Source organism: Mustela lutreola, chromosome 6 (assembly GCF_030435805.1).
Source record: "Mustela lutreola isolate mMusLut2 chromosome 6, mMusLut2.pri, whole genome shotgun sequence".
NCBI classification, from domain to species: domain Eukaryota; kingdom Metazoa; phylum Chordata; class Mammalia; order Carnivora; family Mustelidae; genus Mustela; species Mustela lutreola.
Window position 1 is genome coordinate 120,817,423 of NC_081295.1, and position 21,499 is coordinate 120,838,921.

The window sequence follows — 21,499 nt, forward strand, 5'->3', positions numbered from 1 at the left end:
TGGGAAGTAAGTGTGTCAGCCCTGTGGATCAGAATTGCACCTTGGATGAGAAGTTGAAGGTCTAGTCTCAGATTTCAAGTCCTGGGGAATGTTGATGTCCAAGAAGTCCATGTCATTAACTAAGAGAAGATGAGCTCTGTCTATAACCTGACTCTGTCTCACCTCCTCCTGCTGTCACCCAAGGAACATGCTCTAGTCATTTGTGTCTTCAGATCATAATTTTAACATAAGGTAAAATTAGTAGTGAATTGGATCCAAGAGAATGGTGTATCATTTTTGCCAAAAATTAATTTGTTACGAACTGAAAGGTAAATGAAAGACTCTTTTTTATAAATTAATTGTAGAAATAAAATTTGGAGATTACTTTGTCTAATAATTTTCTCAAAAATCACAAATTTCCTCCATTGATTTAACTTAAAGTTACTAATATAAATGTAATATATATTGATATATACAATATATTATACAATATAAAATATAAGAAATTATTTCAACAGAATGTAGGTTAGTTCTAATTAACATTTATAACATTTTCTAGGGACTTGTGTATTTTCAAAATCCTTGGTTCTGACTTTCAACTCCTTTGCTCTGTCCTAACCCTGGTTATTATGTGTTGGTGAAGTTTTACTAAAAAGGTCAAAGCCTCTCCCATCTTGCAGACGTTAAAGGTGCTTCACAGCAATAACTGAGTCCAGAACAGCAGAAATAAGAAAAGGACAGACTTTGTAATCAAATAAGTAAGTTTTCAATCCTGCATCACCTTGGGCAAGTCACTCAAAATATATGATCCTAAGTTAAATTTCTATTAAAGGGGATGAAAACCATTAGGTGTTAGTATGTGATGAGATGAAATTATAAATAAGTACGTGAAGGGTCTGTGGACAAAAGGATGAGACCGATCCAAAGTGAAAGTTAAGCAAGGCTTTATTTCGCGCCAGCACCCAGAACCAAACCAACCGGTGGGGGCCGCTTCCTACAAAGTGAAAGCCACGGACCCCTAACCTCATAAGCCAGTTTTTATAGAGTAAAGGCTATCTAGTTGAGCCTGGCCAATGAGAATGTAGTGCACAGAGAATGTCATACAATCAGCTAGGTTATACGCGGGTGGCCAATTGGATTATACTTTACCCTATGATAGTCATTTAAATCAGCCTATCACCTTGGTTAGAATTGGCGCCTTAGTTTGGCGCCTGAAAGCCGGGGTTCACATTCCTTGGTGGGTAGGGAGGTAATAAGTGCGTTTTTACTGATTGAACATCTCCACCTGGCCTGACACGTCCTGGTACCTGCGCTCTGTTATCAAAGGCTAGCTGGCCGTATTTTACCAGCCGGCTGTATTTCACCGGTTCTGTTTCTAAGTGCGTTCCTCTGGGGGAAGAGGGCAGGGTCAACCTGAGTTCACTGCCTAAACAACGGAATGGCTATTCTATGGGGATGAGGTTGCTCCGATCAAGTAGGCCCTTACATACAAATTGTAAGATTTAAATACAATTGCCTGGCACATGGCAATACTCACAAACGATAGCAACTCTACTGACTAATATTAATGGCGCTAGGCCAGGGATGGCCCATAGCTTTTCCCTCATTCATCCAACCTTCTCTCCGTGGCAGGATGAGTTTGGAGAGCCTGTGAGCCACAGGAGCACCAAGAGATCACCAGGAAGTTGAATTTTTTTTGTGAAGGATGTTGTCTCATCAGCTTTTTCTATACACAAACTGCTATAAAATGAAATGATTTGAGTAATGTTTTAGTATTTTCTCATGATTTTGTAAGATACTAAATGGAGCTGATGGGGTTTTGGGACACAGGTGCATTTTGGTAAGGTGGAATCTGGAACTGAGGACCAAGAAAGAATTCGTGAGAAGTCTGTGGTGCAAAATGGTGATATATTAAAGCAGGGGGACAGGACCCCTGGGCAGAAACAGCTTCTGCCCAGGGTTTGAGGGGTGGCTGATTATATACTATGGGGTTGGGGGATGTAATGAAAAAGGGAGGTTTCAAAAGGATTTTTATATGATAAAGAAGACTCACAGGATACCAAAGGTCTTGTCATTGTCAAGTTTAGGTTGTTTTTCCATTTTGGAAGGCATTAACATGAAGATAGTTGGGAACTTCCTGGAGGAACATTACACTCTGCCTACTTAGGTATCTGTTAATAGGTGCAGGGTATAAGGACATTTGATTGTATTTACATTCTCTTCTGGAAGCTATTGCCAAGGCATTTGTAAGTAAACTGAGGGAGATTTAGGTCTTGCAGGATTGTGGTCTCTGTAAGTTGTTTTTCCTTTTCTTAGCTTTAGGGCAGCCAGGAGTGCATGAGAAATGTCACATATATGCCATCTGGTGGGGGAGGGGGTTGTGGGGTGTCAGCTTCTACTTTGTCCTCTCCTTGCCTTTTGTTCCCTAATCATTGCTACACCCATGTGGGCACTCTGTTCTGAGCCAGCTCCTCTGTTTTCAGGTGCTCCCAGGTCTGTGGCAGCCACTGTGGCAGCCCAGAGGGCCGGGCCTCTCCATTTGGGCTCATCATCCAGCAGGTGGGCTCAGACTTACTCACAAGGTGCTAGAGCAAGGGAGAAGCTGTAGCTTCAACAGCCTAAATTTAGACTCACACCAGCAGTTCCACTACATTCTATTAATAAAAGCAAGTCACAGTACTAAGTCAATTTAAGAGGTGAGTTAACATTGCAGTTCTTAATACTATGAGTTGCAAAGAACTTACGACTATTTTGTAATTTACCACAATGTTCTCTGGCTTCTGGGTATAGTAGAGCAATGAGTTTTGCATGTGAGAGTTAGAGTGCTTCCTTATATGGCCTGAATTCCACCCACTTGCCTAGTAAGTTTTACTTTGTCCCCATGACTTTCTTAAAGGAGATGTGAATTAAGAACAGTTGAATTCCAACATGCACAAGATGTTTTGATTTGTTCTCTCAAAAAACATTTTAGGGTTTCCAGGTGAAAGCAAAGAAAGTGGGAGAATTATAAGTGATATTCTTATGGTCACCAAGCACATTCTGATGCAAAGGCCTGTGTACTGATATCCAGTCATGTGGCCTCTCATACGACAAAGGTAATTGTAGAGACTGCTTTTAGGCAAACAGGTTTGAGGGATGGAATACAGACAGGTCCATCAGGTGACCCACCTCAAAATATCCACAGGCCCTCACGGACCAATCAATGGGCTACTCACATCCAGGAAGTAACCAAAAAAGGGAGAGTTCCATAGGTTGCCATACCTCTTCATCTTCCCCCTTTAAACACAACCCCCACCCACTGCCTCCTTACAGACAGTCTCTCCTCTGTGGTCTTACCCTCTCTTGTGTATTCAGTAAACTTCTTTCTCCTTTGTTCTGCCTCAGGTGAATTCTTTCACCTCCAGTGCCACTGGCTTCCACCTGATCATCCCTCCACATTTGGAGCCCCCATCAGATTGAGAGAGAGACCCCTTCTAGGCACCACATTAATGAAACAGATGGGCTTTGCAAAGATGATTATTTTGTTTTAGTATCACTCCCACCTAGTTTTGCCACCAAAACTCCTATATGTATGAACTAGTTAATTTCTCTTTTAAACTGCTGAAAAACTTGAAAAATTGCCTCCAACTCCAGATCTTCTTTCACTAGAGTTCAAGGGAACTCTTCAGCTCAACTGAATAGGTTCTTTGATGAGGACTGTGTGCTAGGGATTATAGCATGTAGTCAACAAATGCTTGTTTAAATTGAACTGAAGCTCTTAATTCATCGGGTTATAGAACTGACTGCCTGGAGACAGATGATGTTCTTCATGTCCAGTGGTGATTGGTTCTCTCTCCAGGAATTCTCCAATCCTATCATGAAAATTCATTATACAGAAAAATTTACTTATCACTAGTCAATAAGACAAATGAAAAACTCTTAAATAAAATTTTAAATTTAATTATTTATTGTTAATTACATTTTTGAAACCAGATGTTAACACAAATATTTAAAGCATTTTTGCCTAGAAAGTTTTAAATTGGGATTTAGCCAGAATTTAAAGATACAAGTGATAACAGAATTTGAATTCTAATGTTCTAATAACTGATAATATTAGGGAAAACTAATCCACATATGCATAAAATTTGGGAGTTTTGAAAAAAAAACACTTCAAAAAGTGTTTCATAAAATTGTGTTTACAATAATAGAATTGATTACAAAATATTCCTACTGAAGTATTTCTCTAAAACTCTCTAGTACACACCCTGGCAGTTGCTTTTCCTTTTTTGCAATGAGATTGCCCTACTTAAGCCTGATTGCTGAGGGGTCCACTTCAAAGAAGCTACCCTTCAAAGCCTATCTTGAATAAACAAGTTGCCAACCTAAGGACTAGGTAAAGGGCCCAGTGTCCCACTTTGATTTTTTTTGTTTCTTTTAGAGAAGGAACTCACTTGGATAACTAAGTCCCCCTCCCTTCCTTTTTCCCTCTTCCTTTGCCTTAGTTTTCCTTCATGCTTTAAATTCATCATCAAAGAGTAAATCTGCAAAACCCTGCCCCCAACTCAGCCTCAATGATTCAGGACCCCAGACTTGCTCCTCCCCACTCCCAACCAAGACATCACTGAATGGCCCCAGGCTGCTGTGTATTTTCCAGGATTTGTAAGTAATAAACATTGTCTCTTTCAAAGTTTCCTGTTGGCTTTTGCTGAGGGAGTTTTGCCATCTTATTAAAAATCACAGGGGTTAGTCCTGCAACGACATTGTTTATGGATAGCTTGAGGCAGGCACAAACACTCTCTCATTAAAAGAAAAAGTTTGTTTTGTACTCTAGAGACAGTAGAGCTTGAGAGGGTTTAGACTATGCTCTAAGGAGAGGATAAGGGGGAAGGGAAGAACACACAACTCCTTAGGCCTCTTTTTTTAGCCTGTGCTTTTGAGAGTTATGCATTCATTCTTACCTTTGAGAAGCAGGAATATTGAAGTCCACAGAATTTTTACAGTCCTTTATAAAAGAACACATGCCATTTCTTCATGTGGTAGAAATATGATATTACACAGAAATCTGGATTTATACAAAGATTATGAAAAACAGGGACGCCTGGCTGGCTCAGTTGGTTGGGCAGCTGCCTTTGGCTCAGGTCATGATCCCAGGTCCTGGGATCGAGTCCCACATCGGGCTCCTTGCGCGGCAGGGAGCCTGCTTCTCCCTCTGTCTCTGCCTGCCATTCTGTCTGCCTGTGCTCGCTCTCTCTCCCTCTCTCTTTCTGACAAATAAATAAAATCTTAAAAAAAGAAAAGAAAAGAAAAGAAGAACACCCAAAATGGCATAAATGAAGATTAAATAGAAAAGTCATCTTTTCTTCCACCCTCTTTTTTTTTTTTTTTTTAAAGATTTTATTTATTTGACAGACAGAGATCACAAGTAGGCAGAGAGAGAGGAAGGGAAGAAGGCTCCCTGCTTCTGGAGGTGGAGTCTGGATGTGGGGCTCAATCCCAGGACCCTGGGATCATGACCTGAGCCAAAAGCAGACGCTTTAATCCACTGAGCCAGCCAGGCGGCCCCCTCTTTTTTTTTTTTAAAGGTTTCTCAATCACAGTATTTTGACTAGGATTTTGTTTTGTTTTGTTTTGTTTTACTGAGATATAATTGACCTATAACATTATATTACTTTCAGGTGTACAATATAATGATTTGATAATTGTATATATTGTGGAATGGTCACCACAGTAAGTCTAATTAACATTAATCACCATACATAGTTATACTTGTTTTTCCTTGGGATGAGAATTTTTAAGATTCATTCTCTTAGCAGTTTTCAAATATACATTTATTTGCTAACTATTAATAGTTAACTATTGATAATATTGATAATATCAACATATTTGTTATAATGATGTGGTTTAAAGTAGGTAAGATTTGGAAACCAATGGCTAAGAAAGAATTCTTGAGACATTTTTGGTGCAAAAAAGTATTTTTATTGTAGCAGCAGTTAGGATCCCTGGGCAGAAAGAGCTGCATGGTAAGTGTGAGGGGTGAATGACTATATGACTATGGAGTTATGTACTTTGGGTGTTAAAGACAAGGGAAGTTTTCAAAAGGATTTTCATCTGCTGAAGAAGACTTACTGGGACCTAGAGGTCTATTGTCAAAGTAGTGTTGTTTTTCCCTCTAGGAAGACATTAACATTAAGCCTGGGGATTCCTGGAGGAATTAAAACATTAATTGTTTTAATTCTGCCTGCTTCCAGTATTTGTCAATGGGCTACAAGTTATAAGAAGATTTAATTTTAGCTATGCTTATTGTGCCTTTGTTCTCCATAACAACAATATATAGTTAACTATTGATAGTAGTAAGTTCACTATTGACAGTTAATCAATAAGTGATTAACTATAGTCATCATGCTATACGTTATATCCCATGATTTATTTATTTTATAATTGTACATTTGTACCTTTTGTAACAGTTACTTGGATAATTCTCTTTTCTAAGGACTTCCATGTGCATTGCAGGATGTTTGGCAGCATCCCTGTCTTCTGCCTGATGAAGTTCTAGAATATAGGTGAGGGTCAGTGGGATGAGGTCCAGCGCCGATGACCAAGAAAGAATTCTTGAGACATCTTTGGTGCAAAATGGTGGTTTATTAAAGCACGGGGATAGGACCCGTGGGCAGGAAGAGCTGCTGACCTGGGGTTATGAGGGGTGGCAGGTTATGTACCATGGAGGTAAGGAAAAAGGAGTTTTCAATAGAACTTCTATATGCTAAAAAGGACTTACAAGATACCAGTTACCAGAGGCATTGCCATTGCCAGGGTCATTTTGCCCTCTAGCAAGGTATTAACATTAAGATGGGTGGGATATTCCTAAAGAATGTCCTGTATGTCCCACCCAGGAGTGGGGGTGGGGGAAGGTTGGAGGGTGTCAGCTTTTGCTTTGTCCTTTGTCCTTTGTCAGCCAGCCTTCTGTTCCCTCATCATACCTGATAGATGTCAGTAGCATACTTCCTAGTTGTGACAACACAAAGTATCTCCAGACATTGCCAGATGTCACGTTTAAGTACCCCAATAATGGGTCCGTGATTAAAGGAGCGAGACTGATACAAAGCGAAGGTCAAGCAAAGCTTTATTTCGCGCCAAGCATTGAGAATCAAACTGTCTGGTCAGGGCCATCTCTTAAAAAGAGGTGACCATTCCCCACCTCACAGACTAGTTTTTATAGAGCAAAGGCCATGTGGTTGAGCCTGGCTACACACAGGTGGCCAATGAGATTACAATTTACCCTAGCCCATCACCTTGGTCAGAATTGGTGCCCCAAAGGTGGGGCCCACTCTCCCTGGTAGCTAGGGAGTCAGTACGCGCCCTCCACTGATTGGATGTCTCCACCTGGCCTGACCTGCCCTTGTATCTGGGCTTTGTAAGTAAGTTTCTCTGGGTAGGGGTAGGGTCAATCTAAGTTTACTGCATAGGATCAATCTAAGTTTACTGAATAAACAACAAAATGGCTCCCTCTGGCTAAGTAGGCCCTTACATTGATGAGGGAGCAGGAGGCTGGCTGAGGACAAAGCAAAAGCTGGTGCCTTGCACCCCCCCTTCATCCACTCCCCTCCATATGTGTAGCATCCCTCAGGCAGCCCTGACTGCCATGAACAATAAGCAAATAGTTAACTTGCAGAGCTCACAATCCTGCTAGACAGGAGTCTCCCTTGGCTTACAAATGTTCTAAATCTCACTAACAAAGACGATTGATAGCAGGATTGTGACACCCCACCAAAAAGTCTCCCAACTATCTTAATGTTAATGGCTGGTCTAAAGACAACATTGATCCAGCAGCAAGGGCAAGGCCTCTGGCAGGCCTGGAACATCCTGGCACCTTGTAGGCCCTCTTTAGCATATGAAAACTCCACTGAAACCTCCCTTCCCCTCACCTTCCCCCAACAGCAGGGTACATAACCTGCCATCCCTCACAACCCAGGGCAGCAGCTCTTCCTGCCCACGGGTCCTGTCCCCGTGCTTTAATAAACCACCATTTTGCACCAAAGATGTCTCAAGAATTCTTTCTTGGTCATCGGCTCCGGACCTCAGCCCACCGAACCTCACCTAGGTTCTAGAACTTCATCAACATCAGTTGGAGGAATCATTGCTCTAGAAAGTTACAGACTCTCTAAAGCAAAAGGGGGTAGCAATTCAGTGTGCCTTTATGGAGTGAGAAAAAGTAAAGCATATTGATGTGGAAATGTTGGGGTTTGGAGCTGACAGCCAAGAAAGAATTCTTGAGACATGTTCAGTGCAAAAAGCTGGTTTTATTAAAGCACAGGGACAGGACCTGTGGATAGAAAGAGCTGCACTGTGGTTGTGAGGGGTGGTGATTATATAGTTTCAAGTGGACAAGGGCTTAGGGGACAAAAGGAACCGCCAAAGTATTTTAGAAACAAAGTTTCCAGGACCCTGGGGGCGCTAACTATTTTTAGGAAAATGTCATTTATTATTCTTTCCTAAGAAGTCAGTTATGAGACAGTTATTTTATTATTTATTATTCTTTCCTAAGAAGTCAGTTATGAGACCATTTCAGTTGTGTGTCAGTGGGCCCTATGCTTGGAGGACGATTGCTAACATATATCTTGGAGGGGTAAGAGAGAAAAGAAATTTCCAAAGGAAATTTTAAATGTTAAAGTAGACTCAGAGGTTCCTGGGGGGTTGGGCTAAGTTGCCTTTTACCCTTAGCAGGGAGCCTGACCTGGGGCTGGATCCCAGGACCTTGGATTGTGACCTGAGCCAGAAGCAGATGCTTAACTACTGAGCCACCCAGGCATCCCAAGGAACAGTATTTTTATAAATTAAGCAATAAAGTGGAGGCAAAAGCTAATTATTTTTTAAAAACTACTCAGTATAATGTCAGAAATACATATACCCACACACCCACTCACACACACATTTATTTGTTTATGAGTACTTTGAATACTGACTTTTGGAAACACATTATTAATTTTTAGAATGTTGTGTAGATCTTGATGGAAACTACATTAAATCCACAGCTTATATTTCTCACTAAACATTATGTCCTGCCCCGCTTTTTCATCTTTGGTGTCCTCAGAAACATTTTGTAATGTTTTTTCTGATGACTCTTTATATCCCTTGGTAAATATATGACTGAATATTTTGGGTTTTTTTTGTTTTTACTCTTGTTAATGGATACTTTTTCTTCTCATATATCTACATATGTTTTTCTTAGACTCTTTCATAGCTTAGTCTGCCAGAGACCAATGATGCTGACTCTCAGATGGTTTTAATTGGCCTGAGAGGAATGTACCCATTATCTTATTTTGGTTTCACTTACACCCAACTTCCCCAAAGACTGTCACCACAGCCTGGCTAGAGGGAACTGGGTTGTGGAGTTGCGGATTTGGGTGAAGAAATGTGATAGCGTGTCAAATATGGGAATGTCGCTTAGAGTGCTCTGCTTCTCTATGGAGTAAAATGTTCCACATGTAAAGAGGAGCGAAGGGCTCAGCGGTCAGATGGAGGAATATGTATTATCCCTTTGATCTAGGTCATAACCAAGTGTTGCACTTAAACCAAGGCTGGGCTCACAACCATAGGTCTGAAGGGAAATGACAGCTATAAATATCAACCTCTTAAAGTATTTGCACTTCTAGAAATGCAGAAGATACTATATTTATGTCTGCTCAGTTTCAGGATGTGCTGTGCTCACCAAACAGCCAATAAATCCCCAAATCAACTATATGTTTGACCTGAATCAATCAGGTGTGAACCTGATTCCTACAGTTTCAGAGTCAACCAGCACATTCTGGGACCTGTGAGGAAGGGAGGGAGGAAGGGGATGGATTCAGCTGTTTGCCTAGATGTTTTATTGGTGGTTTGTTTCCTGGAGGTGAGTAGGGAGAGGGCAGAACCTAAAGTATGAATGGTTCATTCCTCCTATTCCTTCTCTCCTTCCCTTTCCCACTTAATATAAAGAAAGCCAGGCTTCTTTTGGCTTTTGACAGTGAGAATCCCTACCCTTCTCCCTGATGTACTGTATCCTAACCAAACAGGCTAGTGAGAGAATAAAGGCAGATTCCCAGGTTGCCCTCTAGACATGATGATATTGATAATTAATAATAATAGCTAATATTTACTGAGTGATTTTTATATATCAGACACTGTTCTAAGTGCTTGTAGTATATGAACTGTCTTCATCTTCATGATGTCACAAGGTAGGTATATTATTATCACCTCCCTTTCCTATTTTACCAGCTTGGAAATTGTAGCAAGGAGGTGGACACTTGCCCAAGGCCACACTATTAGGAGGAGGTGGAATTCAAACTTAGACAGTTTTGCCAGAATTCGAACTCAGACAGTCTAACCTCAAGGTGATGTGCTAGTGGGGAGGCTGCTCTACACTGTGTTCCAGAAAGGCATTTGTGTCACACTTCCCCTCACAGGCAGAAGACCACATAATTCTTCTAAAGAAGGAATTGCTTGGTCCTCTGGCCACATCCATACACCTTCAATTGCCTCCACCTAGCAGTGTTTCACCAGGATAAGCCAGAAGTGGAGAGTTGCTCTTGTGTAGCTGTTCCTTGTGGACACATTTTGGGTAGAAAAGAGCTGTTCCTCATCTCTGTTTCTCATAACTGACACAGTATTTTGTTCATGTGTGTATGACTGTGTCATTTACTTAAAGGGTTATTTAAAGAGGTGACACCCTTTGGACATATCCATGCTCAGCTGAAGATTCTGAAATGTTATTCAGTCAACTAGAAACCTTACAGGTTCAAACACTCTGAGGCTAAACTTTCCAGCTTCATCAAAAACCAAACAAGTGTTCCTGTGCTGAGACCATTGCTAAATTCAGCCCAAGAAGTCAAGGCTGCCTCCGATCCCAGAGGTTCCAACATGAAAGTTGCTGTACTTTCGACAGACTGGGCGTTTCTTCTGAAAGTTTCCTCTTGCAGGGAAAGCAGTGTGAACCTCAGTAGTGCTCTTCTGTCTCTGCTCACTTGATTACCACAGTTCATGGGCTCTGAATTTAAGGCTTCATTGGATTTAGAGAAGGTTCATGTTTTTCTTCTCTTTATGTGTGAGGTACAAAGTAGTAATTATTTTAATTCCATGTAGTGAGTGGGTAAAAAAAGAACATGTTGGACAAAAATGAGAAATTCAAATGATTAAGATACATAAAAGGATTCCAAAGTGGTAAACATTGTGACCGTGATCCCCCAGGGGGACCTGAAATCCTGTGGGAGGGGAAGAAAGGCAGAAAAGAGACTCAGTGGGGACAGCCTGGTCAGTAACTTCAGAAATTGTGCCCACTGCTCCAAAAACGAGTGTTGCATACACCAGTTTCATGGAGCTAAGATGGAAATGGAATTTCTCTCCCCCCACCCTGCCTGCCACCGCAGATTTGGGTGTGCCTTCTTGACAGTTTAGTCTGCCGGAGACAAATGATGCTGCCTTCCCTCTTTTGCCTTGTTAGCTGGAAGGAAAAGTATCTAACAGTGTATCATGGTTTCATTAAAGTGTGGTTTATGCAAAGCTTTATGTCATCATCCTTACCCTTCAACCACAATCCTGGTCTAATAACTACTTCCCACACCCAGACAGCTCCTCCCTTCCTACAATCATCAAATGTGTTACTAGTTTCTCTGACGTTTTCAATGTAAATTTGAGGTAATACCATAGACTTTGGTTGATCCTCCAAAAAGTTTTATTAAGTAAAGTTATCCAAGGAGTGTAGGTTAATACTTCCCACTGTGAAGACAATTTTCAGTTAAGCACTACATTTTACAGGACACTTTCTAGGCATGTGTATCCAACATATTTGTAACTATGTTGCAAAGCTTTCCAAACACAATAGGGAAACCCATTACAATAAGAAGAATGAGAAATTGTTTGGTATGTTAGTGAGAGTGCATTCAGCTTTGGACAAACAGTCTCAGGGCCACTGTCTCAACATCTGAGAGCCTGGGCTTGAAGGCTGAGGACTTCATTAACAGGGGGCTGGGCTGGTAGGGCTCACACTTGAGCAGAGATGGGAACCATGCCGGCTGCCAGCTCGGGGTCTAGGCAGTAAATGTCCCCTCCCGGAGGCCAGCATATGAGTATGTGCTGACCATCAATAAGGGCACGAGTGTGTTTTCCAGACCAGTGAGTCCTTCAGGGCCTGGGCTAAATTCACCAGCACCCTCCTCTCCCTTCTTCCCCTTACCATTTACCCAATGGTAAATCTGATACATCAGCCCTAATTTGCTTTGTGTTATACAATTTTGTAAACATGAAAGCTGATAATTTGAACCACTTTTTTTTTTTTTTTTACATTGCTACTGAGTCAAGAGCAATGTGGTAATTAAAGTATAAGAATAGGATTTTGTTTTGTTGAGCAAATTTATCAGTGACAAATACTGTGTCTCACTACCCATTTATACTCCTGTTCTTTTCTGGTGCTGAATAAAGATACATGACATTACGGAATTATAACAAGATTGGTATCACGAGGGCTCACTTTTAGCTGTCCTGCATTTTCTCTTACAGTTTGTTACAGCTTTCTCACTCTCGCTCGGGCATCATCCAGTAAATTTGTAAAATCTGTAATTTTTTTTTCCAGTAGATTTCCTTATACATAAATTTAAATGTAATACTAGGAATCCTTTCTGACACTTGGATGCCAAAAAGAAGCATCTCTCTATTCCCTTGTTTACTCAATAGGTCTATCAACTAGACAGCGTGTTCACCCTAGCAGAGGATAAGTTTCCCTCCTAATTATCTCAGTTATTGAGGGCTCCTTACTATGGGAGTTCTTAGTATATCACATGGGGAAAATGAAGGACATACCTGAGTCCTCAGGATTGCTTTGTTTTGGGGAGACCAGCTGCACTGTGTTGAGTAATTCGGTGAGAGGCACTGTTCTCTTTTCCCACTCTGAACATTTTGATCTGAACATCTCCCTCACAGCAACTCTCTGTGCATATCTGGTAAATGGTTAAGAGATTCTGAGAATCTTTTCTAAAAACTTTTTCTATGAGAGAATTTATTTATTTCATATTGCTATTTCTTCTTGATTTAATTTTGTAGTTTGTGTCTTTCTGAGAATTAGTCTAGTTCACCTGTTATCTGATTTATCTTACTACCACGCTTTTAAAAAATTGATGTATAATTGACATATAACAATATCTTAGTTTCAGGTGTACAGCATAATGATTCAATATTTGTATATTTTGCAAAATTATAACCATAAGTTTAGTAACATCAGTCACCATACATAATTATAACTTTTTTTTCTTTTCATGAAAACTTCAAAATTTTTACTTCTTTAACTTTCAAATATGTAATACTGTATTATGAACTATAGGCAGCATGTCATACATTACAACCTTTTTATTAATTTTTTTTTATAACTGGAAGTTAGTAACTTTGTCCTCCATAAACCATTTCACCCATCCTCTACTCTCTTCCTATGGGAATGATCAATCTGTTCTCTGTGATATGAGCTTGCCTTTTTTTGTTTGTTTTGTTTTTACCTTCCACCTATAACTGAGATCACATGGTATTTGTCTTTCCCTGTCTAATTTCAATCAGCATAGTACTCTGAAGTTCTATCCATGTTGTCATAAATGGCAATGTGTCCTTTTTTATGGCTGAGTAATATTCTGTTGTGCATATATACCACATTTTCTTTATCCATTTGTCTGTTGAAGGACATTTATGTTGTTTATATATCCTGGCTTTCGTGAATAGTGTTGTAATGAACATGAGTGTGCAAACATCTTTTCAAGATACTGATTTCAATTACTTTAGATATATACCCGAGACTGGAATTGCTGAATGATAGAATAGTTCAGTTTTTAATTTTTTAAGGAACCACCATATTGTTTTCCATAATGGTTCTATCATTTTGCCTTCCAACCAATAGCGTACAAGAGTTCCTTATATTCCACATCCTCACCAACATTTATCTCTGGTCTTTTTAATGACAGCCATTTTTTTTTTTTTAAAGATTTTATTTATTTGACAGACAGAGATCACAAGTAGTCAGAGAGGCAGACAGAGAGAGAGAGGGGGGAAACAGGATCCCACTGAGCAGAGAGCCAGATGTGGGGCTTGATCCCCATGAGATCATAACCTGAGCTGAAGGCAGAGGCCCAACCCACTGAGCCACCCAGGTGTCCTGATGACAGACATTCTAACAGGTGTGAGGTGATATTTCATTGTAGTTTTGATTTGCATCTTGCTGATGATTAGTGTTGAGCAGCTTTTTATATTCCTATTAGTCATTTGTATGTCTTCTTTGGAAAAATGTTTTCAGGTTCTTCGCACATTTTAAAAAGGGCTTATTTGAGTTTTCCCCCTGCTATTGAGTTGTATGAATTCTTTATATGTTTCTGTATTAACACCTTATCAGGTGTTTGCTTTGTGAATTTTTTTTTTCCATTTTGTAGGTTGACTTTTCAGTGTATTGATGGCTTCCTTTGTTGTGTAGAAGCTCTTCAGTTTAATGTAGCCCCAAATGCTTATTTTAGTGTTTATTTCCTGTGTTTTTGATGTTTCATCCAAGAAATCATTGCCAACGCTAATGTCAAAGATGTGTTTTACTAAGTTTCTTCTAGGAGCTTTACGGTTTCAAGTATTACATTTAAGTCTATGATACATTTTGAGTTTACTTATGTGAGTGGTAGGTTAGGGACCAGTTTCACTCTTTGCATGTGGATACCAGTTTTCTCAAGACCATTAATTGAAGAGACTGTCTTTTCCTCATTGTGTGGTCTTCACACCCTTGTCAAAATTAGTTTACTATCTATGTGTGGGTTTATGCCTGGGCTCTCTATTCTGTTTCATCTATCTATGTGTCTATTTTTATGACAATACCCTGCTGCTTTTATTACTACAGCTTTGTAATATAGCTTGAAATAAGTGAAAGTAATGCCTTCAGCTTTGTTCTATCTCAGAATTGCCTTGGCTATTTGGAGTCTTTTGTGTTTCCATACCTATTTTAGGATTATTTTTTTCTATTTTTGTGAAAATACCATTGGAATTTTGATTGAGATTACATTGAATCTGGAGATCACTTTGGATATTATGGATATTTTTTAAAAAATTATTTATTTATTTGACAGGCAGATATCACAAGTAGGCAGAGAGGCAGGCAGAGAGGGAGAGAGGAGGAAGCAATCTCCCTGCTGAGCAGAAAGCCCAATGCGGGGCTCAATCACAGGATCCTGGGATCATGACCTGAGTGGAAGGCAGAGGCTTTAACCCATTTAGCCACCCAGGAGCCCCTATTATGGTTATTTTAATGATATTAATTCTTCTAATCCAAGAATATGGGATATCTTTCTATTTAGCTGTGTCTTCTTTAATCTCTTTCGTTGGTGTCTCATCATTTCTAGAGTACATTCTTTAAATTCCTTGGTTAAATTTATTTCTATGTATTTTATTGTTTTTGATACTTTACAAATGGGATTTTTTTTCTATTTCTGTTTCAGGTAGTTCCTTATTAGTGTATAGAAGTTGCAGCTGATATACACTAATTTTGTATCCTGCAAATTTACTGAATTCATTTCTTAGTTCTAACAGTATTTGGTAGGGTCTTTAGGATTTTCTATTTTTTAAAAGTTTAATTGATTAATTAATTGATTGACTAATTTCTCTGACTGGGATTTCCAGTATTAGTTTAAATGAAACAGTAAGAATGGGCATCCTTTTCTTGTTCCTGATCTTAGAGGAATATCTTATTTATTTATTTATTTATTTATTTATTTTTGAGGAAAATCTTTTAACTTTTCACCATTGAGTATGATGCTAACTGTGGGCTTGTGGGCTTGTCAAATATGGCCTTAATTATATTGAGGAACATTCCTTTTATACCCCATCTGTTGAGAATTTTTATCATGAAAGGATGTTGAATTTTGTCAAATGTTTTTTGTGGATCTGCTGAATCCATTATATAATTTATATTCTTCATTCTGTTAGTGTTGTGCATCCCATTGAACTATCCTTGCATTCCGTGTTGAATCCCACTTGATCATGGTGTGTGATTCTTTTAATGCGTTCTTGAATTCACCTTGTTAGTATTTTGTTTAGGATTTTTGCATCTATGTTTGTCAGGGATATTGGCCTGTAATTTTCTTTTCCTTGCAGGGTCATTGCCTGACTTTAGGGTTAGGGGAATGCTGGTATTGTAAAATGCATTTGGAAGTGTTCCTTCCTCTTCAATTGTTTGGAAGAGTTTGAGAAGGATTGTTACTAATTCTTATTTAAATGTTTGGTAGAATTCACCTTGAAAGTCATCTAATCCTGGCATTTTGTTTGTTGGGAGATTATTAGTACTGATACAAATTCCTTCCTTCCTATTGGTTCTGCTCAGGTTTTCTATTTCTTCATGACTTAGTATTGTTAAGTTATGTGTTCCTAAGAATTTATCCATTTCTTCTAAAATATCTAATTTTTTAGCATATAATTGTTCATAGTAATCTTTAATGATCCCATTTATTTCTGTGGTATCAGTTGTAATTTCTCCTATCCCATTTATAATTGTATTAATTTGAATCATCTCTCTCTTTTTCTTTATTAGTTTAGCTTAAGGTTTGCATATTAAGTATGTTTTCAAAAAACCAACTTTTAAAGAGATGACTTGGTTGCTTTAAAGGTTGGGTGTCTGACTTTTGATTGTGGCTCTGGTCAGGCTCTGCACTGGGCCAGGATCCTGCCTGGTGTATTCTTTCTCTTTCTGACTTTCTTGTGGCCTGTTTTCCTCTCTCTCACTCTCTCCCAAAACAAAACAAAACAAAACAAAAAAAACCTCAAAACAATACCAAAAAATAGTAACTTTTAGTTTCATTGATTTTTTTCTGCTACTTATAATTATAGTTTTGTTTTGAAGAATGAAAATCAGGATCAAACTCAGACTGATGTCTGGGAGTTTCTCATATGTGATATGATGCTTTTGTGTATTCATGATGCATTAAACTCATGACACTTTAATATGTATAATCAAACATTGATCTTTTAAAATTGTCTTTCTGGTCTCTATGTCATGTAATTCTGCTCTGATTTTTATTATTTCATTCCTTCTGCTAACTTTGGGTTTAGTTTTTTCTTCTACTTCTAGTTCCTTGAGGTGTAATGTTATTTTTTTAGGTATTTATTTATTTGACAGACAGAGATCACAAGTAGGCAGAGAGGCAGGCAGAGAGAGGAAAGGAAGCAGGCTCCCTGCAGAGCAGAGAGCCTGATGCGGGGCTTGATTCCAGGAACATGGGATCATGACCTAAGCTGAAGTCAGAAGCTTAACCCTCTGAGCCACCGAAATGCCCCTAGGTCTTTCTTTTTAATGTAGACTTTATTACTATAAACTTCCCTCTTAGAACTGCTTTTGTTTCATTCCATAGATTTTGGTATGCTGTGTTACCATTTTTGTTTGTTTCAAGATACATTTTGATTTCTTCTTTGCCCTGTTTATTGTTAAGAAGTGTGTTATTTAATTTCCACATATTTGTGAACTTTTCAGCTTTTCCTCTGGTTACTGATTTCTAGTTTCATATCACTGTGGTCAGAGAAGATACTTGATATCATTTCAGTTCAATCTTCTTAAATATTTTAAGACTTATTTGGTGACCTAACACGATTTATCCTGGAGAATGTTCCTGTGCACTTGGAAAGATGTGTATTCTGCTACTTTTGAATGGAGTGTTATGTATATATCTCTTAGGTCCATTTGGTATAAAGTGTCATTCACATCCATTTTTCTCTATTGATTTTCTGTCTAGATGATCTACTTATTACTAAAAGTGAGGTATTGAAGCCCCCTACTATTATTGCATCACTGTGTATTTTTCCCGTGATTTTTTTTTTTTTTAAAGATTTTCTTGGTCTTTCCTCTTAGGATTTTATTTATTTATTTATTTATTTGACAGGCATGATCACAAGTAGGCAGAGAGGCAGGCAGAGAGAGAGGAAGGGAAGCAGGCTCCCTGCTGAGCAGAGAGCCCAATGTGGGGCCCAATGTGGGGCTCTATCCCAGGTCCCTGGGATCATGACCTGAGCTGAAGGCAGAAGCTTTAACCCACTGAGCCACCCAGGCACCCCAATTTTTCCCTGTGATTTTTTATCAAGTGTTTCATATATTTAGGCGCTCTCCTACTTGGTGCATATGTATTTCCAATTGCTATATACTCCTGACAAGATGGCACCAGGGAGTGGGGTGCAGTGTTTTAGTTCTAGGAAATCAGAATGGCATAGTCTCTGTGCAGCTCCATCAACTGACCTTGACATTGGCCAGACTGTGGTGGTCTTTTGTGGTGAAGACTGCAGAGGTTCTATGAATGGTAGTGATGATAGGGCTAGTGAGATCCTTGCAGGTGAAGGCTGTTGCAGTCTCCCTGTTCTTTTTCACCAATGATTGGAAGTTCTAGTCTAGGTTATCCATCATAGCACTTACTCTGGTGTGCTGGCACTCAGAGGAATAGTTGACACAGGATCCTGGAGTCAGGTGCACAAAACTACCACCCTGGGTCCTGGAGCTCAAGTGTGTTTTCTGAGGCAGTGGTACTGCTATCTAAGGTGTGGGTGTGTGTAGATATCTCCCGGAGCCAGGATCTGGGTTCTGGGGCTTCCTTCATTGTCTCTTCTAGGGCAAAAGGGGAAAACACAGAAACAAGTCTCCTGGGACGACAAGGGGCATCAGTGACTTATGCCCAGGACCCAAGGTGCAGTAGCAACACAGCCTGTGGTAGTGGCTCAAAATCCCAACTCTAGCGACAGAGGGGAGTCACAGGACAGAAGCATCAGTTCCTAATAATGTCTTATTAAAGTTACATGTTGCAACCTAGCATGATGAGTGCTTTAGGCGGGGGTAGTGTTGCTTGCAGTGATGGTGCAGAGTACGATCTGGGACCCTTGAGAGCAGAGCACAGGGCCGCTGGCAGGACTGCCAGCATTGAAAGTTCAGGGCCCTGACATAGGATTGAGGGTGGTACTCAGGAGACTACCCCAGTAAGTAGTCAAAAGCTACTGCTTGGGGCATGGAATAGGGTACCAAGCAGTGGTAACTCTGGCCCTCCATATGGTGAGATGCTAAGGCATTCTAGTTCTGTTGAGTGGACATGATAGCGCCTAGAGACCTTGGGGGCAGATCTCACTACAGTGACAACTCTAGCCTGGGGAAGTAGGTGCAGACAAAGGGATTCTAGGTAGCTCAATCAGATAGATTAACACTGGTGAAGAGTATGGGAGGACTCTGGAACAAAGGTTTCCCAACACCTGCAGTGATGGGGCTTGCTGGGGTTCTCCTGCTCTCCTTTTTCTTGTGGTATATATCCATTCTAGCACCTAATTTCTTGAGGCTGGGGAAAGGGAAGAAATGGGTAAAATGCTTTCTTTACTTCTCTATGTGGCCATCCTCAGTTTTTAAAATTTGCAAGTGTTTTTGCTTCTTTGTTGCAATCCAGAGATTTCCCAGGGCTATTTTGGTTGTAGTTGTTTATTGTTTTTTTGGAAAGACAAGTGTCAGAACCTTCTAGCCCTCCATTTTTCTGATGTCCCTCCTCTCTTTTTGTGACTTAATATGCAAGGTTAAACTATTTATTTTAAAAAATATTCCTTTTTTTCTTAATATATGTATTTATAGCTATAAATTTCCCTCTAAGCATTGTTGTAGCTGTATCCCATAAGGTTTGATATTTTGTATTTTCATTTTCCATTTATTTTAAAGTAGTGCCTGGTGTCCTTTCTGATTATTCTTTGACCCATTGGTTATTTAGGAATGTGTTTTATAATTCCAACATATTTTTTCACAATTTTCCTCATTTGATTTCTACTTTCACTTCATTGAGGTCAGAGAGCATATTTTGTAATATTTCTATCCTTTTAAATTTATCGAAGTCCTTTTTATGGCCTACTACATGATCTCTCTTGGAGAATGTTTCCTGTGCAGTTGAGAAGAGTGTTTATTTTGTTTGGTGGAGTGCTCTATAGATGTCTCTTAGGTCTGGTTGGTTTATAATGTTACTCAAGTTCTTTGTTCCTTTTTTGATCCTCTCTCTAATTGTTCCTCCCATTATGGAAAGTATAGTATTAAAGTCTTAGAGTATTATTTTTAATTGTCTATATCTCCCTTCATTTCTGTCAAGTTTTATTTCATGTAGTTGATATTCTTTTACTAGATGCATATATGTTTATAATTGTTACAGCTTCCTTTCATCATTATAAAATGCTCTCTTTGTCTCTGGAAAGATACTTTTACATCTGTTTTGTCTGTTAGTATAGCCATTCCTGCTTTCCTGTGGTTACTGCTTCTATAATATACCCTTTCTCTCCTTTTATCTTTATTCTTTTTGTTTTTTAATATAAAGTGGATCTCCTATAGACAGCATACAATTGGACAATTGTTTGTCCAGTCTGATTATCTCTCCCTTTTGATAGATTTTAAATCCATTCACATTTAATGTTATTTTTTATATAGTTGAATTTATATCTGCCACTTTAGTTTTATGCTTTCTATGTGGTGTGTCTTTTGTTTCTCTACTGTACTTCTACTATTATTTTAAATGAAGTAAATATTTCCTAATGTAACATTTTAATTTTGTTATATCTATATCTATTCTGTATCATGCTAGCTTAATTGAGATATATCTATATCTATATATACATTTTCCTTCTACAAAGCTCTATTCCCCTTTCCCTTTTTATGAGGTGTTAATATTACATCTATTAATGTTGAAAAACCAACTGTATATTGTTATAAATAGATATAATAGTTATAAATAGATATAAATATATATTGATTGTAAAGAATTATTTATAATCTATTCTAATTTTCTTAGCCCATTATAATTGTGTTCCCTCCCATTTCCTTTGTGCTGTTATTGACAACATATAGATACACACATGTTTATATATTATATACTCCATAATATAGTATATGTATATTATTTTATATAATTCTTTTTAAACAGTTAAAGGAAAATTGGTAAAAATAGGCATTTAGTGTCTTTAAAATTACATAATTACATTTAGCAATGTTCTTTGTGTGGATTCAAATTACTATCTCCAGCCTTGCTTACACCTGAGGAATTTCCTCTAGTATTTATTGTAAAGCAAATCTAGCAACAAATTCTTTCAGTTCTTGCTTGTCTGGGAAAGCTTTATTTTTCCTTCATTTTTGAGTGAGAGCTTTTCTGGATATAGGATTCTTTGTTATAGTGTTTTTTCCTTTGAGCACTTGGTTACCTTAATACATATGGCTTGTCTTTTTCTGAAGATAAATAAGCTTAGTTAAGGTGTTTAGGTGTTAAGGTGTTTTCTTGTAAGCAATGAATCATTATATTTTCTTGCTGCTTTCAAAATGTTCTCCTTGTCACTGACTTTCAGCATTTTTTACTATAATGTGTCCTTGGATCTCTTTATATTTATTCTACTTGGAGTCACACTTATTGTATGTGTAGGATATTATTTTTCTATAAATTTGGGAAGTATTAAGCCATTATTTCTTGGAATTATTTTCTTCTCCTTTCTCTCCTGTCATTTATATATTTCCATTATACACATGATG